Genomic DNA, 8,297 nt, shown 5'->3' on the forward strand with positions numbered 1-8,297 from the left:
CGTGTGATAGCCTCTGGCTGACTGTATGATGATGAAACTAAAAGGTACTTATTTATACTATTGCAGTATCACGGTCAAAGGTGTCAATTCAAGAAACTCAAACCAGTGTAAATCTACCATGTGAGGGGCTCGGAAAAGAGGGAGAAAAAACGGCTGCTGTGATCGTTCATGTTCTGTTCCATATTTCAACACCTTCATGCAAACCGTCAAAAGAACAATAAAACAAGCGGGTCACAGGTCTGTCGGAACTCGCGCACTCTCTCTTCCCTCCCTCTCCTCTGGGGAAAAGGAGAGGACCACATTAAAGCCACACGGTGAAGTGCTAAAGCAGCTAAGTACCCCGCCTGAACTCATAACTCACGGCCTGGAGACGGAGCGCACGGCTACTGTGCCCCCGCCTCGCCCATAATCACATTTCTTGAATAATTCATTTCTAATCAGTAGCTATTTCCTGTGGTGGTTAGTCGACCTGAGCGGCTGATAACAAACTGCTTCCTGTACGCTGAGGGATGGAGGAGGGGTGGGGGGGTGGAGGGGTGGGGGGGTTCAGACAGTGGGAGAAAATTGCAACCAAAACAAACACGATTCGATTGTGTTAACATGTGGAGGGACAGAAAATGCCTGTCCTGGGGTGTGTGTCTGTGTGCTGGTATATGCCTGTCCATGCATACGAGTCTCTGAGAGTGTGTGTGTGTGTATACTTGTGTGTGTGTGTGTGTCTATCAGTGTATTTAACTGTGCACTCATCATCTCCTCCGCTGCCAGAGGAAGCTGGGTGTTTATGTACACAGAGAAGGCTCTTTGTAAACGCAGAGAGCCCGGAGGGTAGACATGACGACAACATGACAAGCGGAAGTTAAATGTGCGTGCGTGAGAGTGCGTGCGTGAGAGTGCGTGCGTGTGAGTGCGTGTGTGTGAGTGCGTGTGTGTGAGTGCGTGTGTGAGAGTGCGTGCGTGTGCGTGCGAGTGCGTGAGTGAGAGTGCGTGCATGCGTGAGAGTGCGTGCGAGTGCGTGTGTGAGAGTGCGTGCGTGAGAGTGCGTGCGTGAGAGCGTGTGCGTGCGAGTGCGTGTGTGAGAGTGCGTGCGTCTATCAAACACTACAATTATCAACATCAAGTTTACTCCATCTAGCGTGACAAATGCAAGACCATCGGGCCCAATCACCCACAATGGGCATGCAGTTACACGGGCCGTTCTATGAACACGCCTGTACATCGTCATGCTTAAGATTAACTGTACGTCAACACCGCAACTCACTCAGACTAAGCCATGTTCACAAGTGGTTTGTGTCCAATTCAAACATATTGGCATTGACCTTGTTTACTACGGAGCCTCAACTAAAATGGCCACTGAGGGAATAGGCATCATGGTTGGGAAAGGACAAGAAACAGTGTGTGTGTGCGTGTGAAATGTGGTTTAGAGTTAAGGTATGTGAAAGCAGTCTTCCAGGGCCACTGGACTTGAAGGACACTAAACATGAGCCCTGGCTACTTGCCCGAGGCAGTGCATGGGGGAAGATGCTAGGTTAGGCTAGTTTAATATAGCGTAGAATCCCAAAGGCTGGGCTGGGGCGATGCAGACCAGGCCTGAAATAAACACCTCAGGAAACGGGGGGTGTAAACAGAGGGGGGCTCTCTCAGGGAAACCAGGAAGAAAGAGAAACTAGAGGTCATTTCCTGTGGTTAGACCATTTCCTTATTGAAATGTCCTGTTACATGGGAATTTGAGTTTGGGTTTTTGGGACTTCAATGCCCCAAACTGAAACACCCCCACACTGACAAACACAACCTAACTTAAAATCGCTTTTGGCTGCTATGGATCGAAAATACACAAATCAGAAAGCCTAAATCCAAGGCTGACGCAGGCATGGCAGCGTTTTCCTATGACCAGGTGATGAACTAGCCTCTGGCTAGTCCTTCATGACGTTGGCTAAAACCGATAGCAAGACTAATGGTGTCATTACCAGTGGAGAAATGACATTATAGTTGAATTAAGGAACCAATGACCCTGATCAGCGGGGGTATTTCCTGGTGACAAATAGGTGGACAGGGCAGGAGGGCAGGGGTCTCTGATGGGGTATTGGATTTTTGGGGCCTGACCTGGTCAGTGGTGTCAAGGCTTTTATGGCTGTGGTAGGGGACATCCCATAATGCCACAGATGAGAAGATACAAGCAGCCATTTGTGACCTCTGACCTATAACCTGACCTTGCCGCGGGCTGGAGGGGACCTCTGTCTCTGATAGGGGAAGATGAAAGGGGGACGCCGTGGATGGGAATGATCGGGTCGATGTGATTCTGCCAAAACGAATGCGACGCAGGACAATGAACTTGTTTCCTGTATTGTTTGTTGCGGTTTGTCTGTGGCGTTTCTTTATTTACTCTGTGTGTGTTTGTGTGTGTGAGAAAGAGAGAGAAAGAGGGAAAGAGAGATAGGGGAAAAGAGAGGAGGCTTGTGTGTGTGTGTGTGTTTGTGTGTGTGTATGATATCACGCGTGCGTTTGTGTATCAAACAAAAAGTTATGAGTTTCTGATGCCTTTGTGAAAACGCCACTCTCAATCAGGGGCCGGATAGGCCAGCGTCTTGTTTTGGTCTGTCTGGGAAGATGATGGGCAGAGAGTGTAAACACAGCAGCCACAGCCACCCATAATCAGGGCTGATTATCCATAATCAACATCAGCCACTGACGAACCCCAGGCCCCTCTGCCAATCGCCTCTGAAACCCAGAGCTGCAGCACGAGACAAAGAATTCAGAAAACCTTGAGGAGAAAAAAAAGAAATTCAGAAAGAAAAGAAAAAAAGTCAAATGTTCTCCGAACCGAAAATAAACAAGTCGCTTGTGTGCTCGGTTTCCATCAGTCATAATCACAAGTATTTGTTTGTTTTCCAAGCAAGGCTGGAGGATTGAGCTTAGGATGGGAAAAACATGAGTGTTAATCCTCGCAGGGAGGCGGAGTGTGGGTCTTCAGTCATGACGTGTCGGAGATGTCACTGTTTTGTTTCACCGGGCTTGGAAAACACACACATTAAAAAACACACTACTGTAATGGTTTGGATCAGAAGCTCACAGCATGGTGACATGGAGGCAGTCTGAATACCCCAGCTCTCTACACAACACTTGTCATGCTTCAAATTGTTGTCCATCTGTTTCAGATTGCAGAATGAATCAATCCGTGATTTAGCTATGGCATAAATGTTTTGTCATGTAAATTGCACGTTTTATGTGTTGTGACAACATTCTGATGGTTTTCTCTATGATTAGGACTATGATGCATGCCACAATCTGTATAACTCCTCAACAGAGGCCTGACAAGTAGCTTGATGTAGTGCTAAAGTCCAATGTTTCCTTCATGGCTTCAAATAGCTCCAATCAGAGTGAGATCAGAGAATGAATTGATTACAATATGTTATGTATATATCATCTTTTCATAGCTATCCTATTGGTTGAGAAAAGAAAAATGTGTTTTTTCCCCCCACAATGTGTGAATCTTATGAATGCACTTATGGCAAGTAAAAGTCTAATGTATTTACACTGGTAGCTGACTGGTGGACCAACCTACATTGTCAAAACAAAGGCAGCCACTACATGTGTCATTATTTCTTTCACCAAGGGGTAGGAAATAAGTCTTGTTCCACTCTAGTCAAAGAATGATCCATGGCACTGCCCCTCTCCCCCAGCCAGACCTCCAGACACCTCCAGACACCGTGATATCTGAGCTGGAGCAGGAGGGAGGGAGAGACAGAGGGAGAGAGATGGAGAACATTCCAAACCCTCATGACTCAGGATCCCGCCAGGTAGATCAACATTGTTAATGTCTGTCAGTGTATAAAAATTTTTAAAAAGAAGAAAATTTTTTAAAAAATGGCGAGGGGAGGCTAAAAGAAAAATACAAATAAATTCCAAATATATATACAGTTTGTATATCTTGAAACAAGATGATGCCCCCATGTAAAAACAGTCCTGTCTTGCTCCGTCTGGTGCATGTCACCAGCCCAGAGCCAACTCACAGTCCAAACAGTCGGAGGGCAAATTCAAATCTGCTCAATTTTAAGAGGGCTCCCCCGTAGTCCCTAGACCCCCCTCCCTCCCCCCCCTCTCCTCCACGTCCCCAGCTAGGCCTAACTTCCTGTCCAGGAAGAGTGCGCGCCCCCTATCCCCCCCTTGCATAGCTTGCGTCAGCAGGGAGTCTGCAGAATTAAGTGGCGGTTGGTGTTTCTCTGTTTTCTCTGGTCCTCGCAGGAGACTGTCTTTCAAAGAGGCTGATGTTGTTGTCCGCCTCCCCCCTGTGACGGGGGGGCCGGGGGGGGGGGCCGGGGGGAGGGGGGGAGAACTAACACTTGGACTGCACTGATCTTGAACCTGGCGTGTGTTTGGCTACGCGGTGGGGTGTTCACCCCGACAGAGAAGCGGGCGTTTGGCCGGCATTCCTCACGGCGTTCTTTCACCTTCCTCTCCTCCTTCCTCTTCCTGTCACCCTGTTCCTAGAAGACTTGGGCCAAATAAAAGTCACAATACTCTAATTGGGCCAAATAAAAGTCACAAGACACTAACAAAGCTCACCTTCAGTAACAACCCACCCAAAAGAACCAGAAACATCTAGGAGCAAAGGAGAAGGAACTGTGAATCAGTTCCATGGGCAGGTTGGTGAGTCCCAAGGTTTCCCAGAGTGATAGTATTGATCCTGTAACCGTGGCGACGTGCTCCCTAGTGGGGGGGGGGCCCTGACGCTCGCTATTTTCAACCCTTAAAGGTCAAGGGTTGCCAAGTGCTCTGAGTGAAGGTGTAGAGGGTGGGGGGGGTCCATGGCTCCCCCAATCTCATCGAGAGAGAGAGAGAGAGATGTCCATCTATTAAACTGGTTAGAGTGCAGAGAGAAGGGGTATACAACATTTTTGCAACTAATCATTGGATTAGAGAGTTGCATTAACCGGGGGTTAGGGATTATGCAGCGTTGCGGTGTTGGAAGCTGTTTAAAGTCGTGTTAGGATCAAGGTAGTGTACTCGGGCCACAAAGAGACAAATTAGAGAAATACATCCATACAATTGATCCCTTTCAGATGGATTGGACAACTATTAATGCAACTATTGCCGGTACAGTGTTACCAATACACCTGAATATTTAACATATTTCACTAGTTTTGCAAGACCTACACATCTTGAAATCCGTTTTTAAATGATACATGTATCTGGATGTAACCCTCAAGTAAAAATGTAGGAGTTGAACTGTCTGGCTTCATTGCTAATGTCTGAGTTTTTCCAGCTCTTGTTCCAGGTCTCAAAGTAAATATTATCTGTTCAAAAATCTAAATCTAATAATAATCTGTATATCTGTAGTGCATGCTTACAGGACTGTGCCATATCCACCATCTCATAGCCACTTCAACTCTCTCTTTTTCTCTCTCCCTCTCCCTCTCCCTCTCCCTCCCTCTCTAGCTTGATTGATGTGACAGACGAGTACGTGGGGCCAGGAGGGGGGGAGTTGACTGTCCGTCGCCCCAACGAGGTGATCTCTCAGAGGCGAGCGGGCGCTCCAAACACAATGCAAACAAACTCCTTGAGATGACTGGGTCCTTTTAAAGCCGACCGGCACCTTTTTTTTACGCTGTTGTTGTTTTATGGTCGTTTCTACGCATTGCTTATTCACGAGCTGGCGTCCGAGCGGAGGAGATCCATCGTCGACAGGACGGCTGAAGACGAGTGGGCAGTGTTGTTGCCGGCTAGAAGAAGCCTGTCAGAGCGAATTAGGGACAAAGGGAGCTATGCTCTTTCCTTGGCGGACTGAAAAACAGACAATGAATGTTGCACTCCCAGAGAGGAGGGTCATATGCAGAGCCAGCTCTATAAGGCTACACTCAACCAGAGGGGATGACGTGACCCTCAGGTCATCCAGATATCTGCTTCTCTCCAGTCGAAAATGACATGGAAGGATATGAAATTGGCCTTCAATCACTTATGTCTTACTTTAGTTTTTCTATAATATTGCTCGCTCTCTCACTCTGTGTGTGCAGAGTGACACAGTGGTTTGTACTACCACTGGTTATCTTACCAAAAACAATACTTCAAATCAAAACAACCATCTCCTACCCAGACATGCGTACAGTCCAAGACAGATGCATCTGACGCTGCACTGTTGGGACCCGGGACCATCCCTCTACAGTGGACGTGTTTGGATCAATAAAACCGCAAAGTAAGCGCCAAGCAATACACCCCCCAGCAGTTCATGGCCCTGGTCCGGAATTGATCTTTAATTGGGACCCGAAGTGGCGTTCTTTACAAAGGGCCTCTATCAAACGCTGGTTTACTATCTGGTCTCGTAGCCGAGCAGAAGTTACATGGAAGCAGCATCTTTCATGTGGGGGGGAGGGGGGGGGGGAGGGGTTGGGGAAGTGATTAAAAACTCCTCTGTGTCCCCCCTCCCTCCCCCATGGGCTCTTGACCTTTGAACCCCGGTCCACTCCATCCTGACCCCTCAGGAAATTAATTACAAATTTTCAGAGATGCTATCGCCTCACGTGGAGAGAAAATTAGAAGAGAAAGAAGAAGAGAAAAAAAAATCAATCAAAATCTTCTCAATCTCTCTCCCTCCTGAGTTTGACTGCCGGTACAGGTCAGCAAGATGGCCGCCAGGCTGCTTCCTGTGGGCCTGTTGAGCATTTCCTCTGCAGGAGGACCTGCCGGCCACGCTACATAACATCATCAATCACGGGACAGCCTTTTCTATCTCTCATTTCAGGATGGAGGGGGGGTGGGGGGGGGGGGAATCACACGCACGCAAATCTCACACACAACACACATAAGAAAAATGTAATGATGACACACCCACCGACACTGTCTGACTGTAATATAATCAGAGGTAACCCACTCCATCCCCTCATGGAAGGTATTTCAGACACCCATGCCCCCCCCCCTCCTTCCTACCTCTCAGCACAACAATAAAATGACATTTGCATTTGGGTGTACGAGAATTTCATTGGATGATTTATAGAAGCAATCAGTGCCACACAATGGCCGTCCCCACTATTCTTTTGAGAGAGGAAGAAAAAACGAGAGAGGGACTGAGGGAAGGTAGGGAGGAGAGAGGGAGGGAGGAGAGAGAGGGAAGAGAGAGGGAGGGAGGAGAAGAGAGGGAGGAGAGAGAGGGAGGAAGGGAAGTAGGGAAGTAGGGAGGGAGGAGAGAGAGGGAGGAGAGAGAGGGAGATAGGGAGGGAAGGAAGGAAGGAAGGAAGGAAGGGAAGGGAAAGAAAGAAGAGGAGGAAGGGAAGCCTCTGTGCTACACAGGGCCGGGGGGGGGGCAGTGTGGGGAGGGGGGACAGAGCTCCAATCGGCAGATTCTGCCTTTGATTAGATTAGCATTAAACAACGCTGTGACAGATATGACAAATAGGTGCATTAGAGTGTGTCATTTATTCTCTCTCTGGACGCTGGGGTTCACTACCCTCACCCCACCCCCCACCCCCCATCACCCCCTTGTGTCCTACTGGCCCAAATCTATGCAGGGCCTGGTGACACCAGAACGATGTGTAATCTCACTGTATTACCTTTTTTTCAGCGAGCAAGTGAAGTGAGAGATGAGAAGTAAATGGGATGGAGGAGGAGAGAGGATGGAGGGAGGACGAGGGGAGGGGAGGAGTAGAGAAAGATGAGGGAGGGAGGACGAGGGAAGGGGGAAGAGGAGAGTAAAGGAAAAGGAGGGAGGGAGGGGAGGTAGGGGAAGGAAGGAGGAGGACGAGGGGAAGGGGGAAGGGGAGAGGAAAAGGAGGGAGGGAATAGAGAGAAATGGAGAGAGGAGAGAGAGAGGGAGGGAGGAGAGAGAGAGGGAGGGAGGAGAGAGGGAGAGAGAGGCAGGGAGAAAGAGAGGGAGGGGAAATGGGAGCATCCCCCCCACCCGTTTCTTTTGAAAATAAAACTGATAAAAAAGCGCAGTGCGTTAGTGTGAGAGGTGTCATTAATCAGTTGTGTTTTCCCATATGTGGTTTTCTTTCCCTTTTTTTCATTTGGGTGCCAGAAGTACTTTAAATAGCATTGTGCTTCAGCTAACAAACAAAGCCAATGTATGGCTATGGAATGTCATTACTGCATGTGTATGTGAGTGAGTGTATGCATGCATGAAAATACACATGTGCATGTCAGCATATATATATATGGTTCACTGTGTCTGTGTGTGTGAGTGTGTGTGCACTAGAATACAAGGGTGGGCGGCATGTCCTCATCTCAATCCCCTCTGCTTATCATCGCTGACCGAGCGAATTGGCCCATCGACATCTTGGGCCATTGATCTGACTGCATAGCTACGGCCT

The 8,297-nt window shown here is 48.3% G+C and overlaps 1 protein-coding gene across 1 annotated transcript in view; it reads right to left on the minus strand.

Annotated features, from left to right (window-relative positions):
- Nucleotides 1-8,297, minus strand: part of lrba (LPS-responsive vesicle trafficking, beach and anchor containing) — a 168,342-nt gene that overhangs the window by 94,543 nt on the left and 65,502 nt on the right. The gene's annotated exons all lie outside the window — the stretch shown is intronic.

Source organism: Osmerus eperlanus, chromosome 14, assembly GCF_963692335.1.
Source record: "Osmerus eperlanus chromosome 14, fOsmEpe2.1, whole genome shotgun sequence".
In the NCBI taxonomy this organism is placed as follows: Eukaryota; Metazoa; Chordata; class Actinopteri; order Osmeriformes; family Osmeridae; genus Osmerus; species Osmerus eperlanus.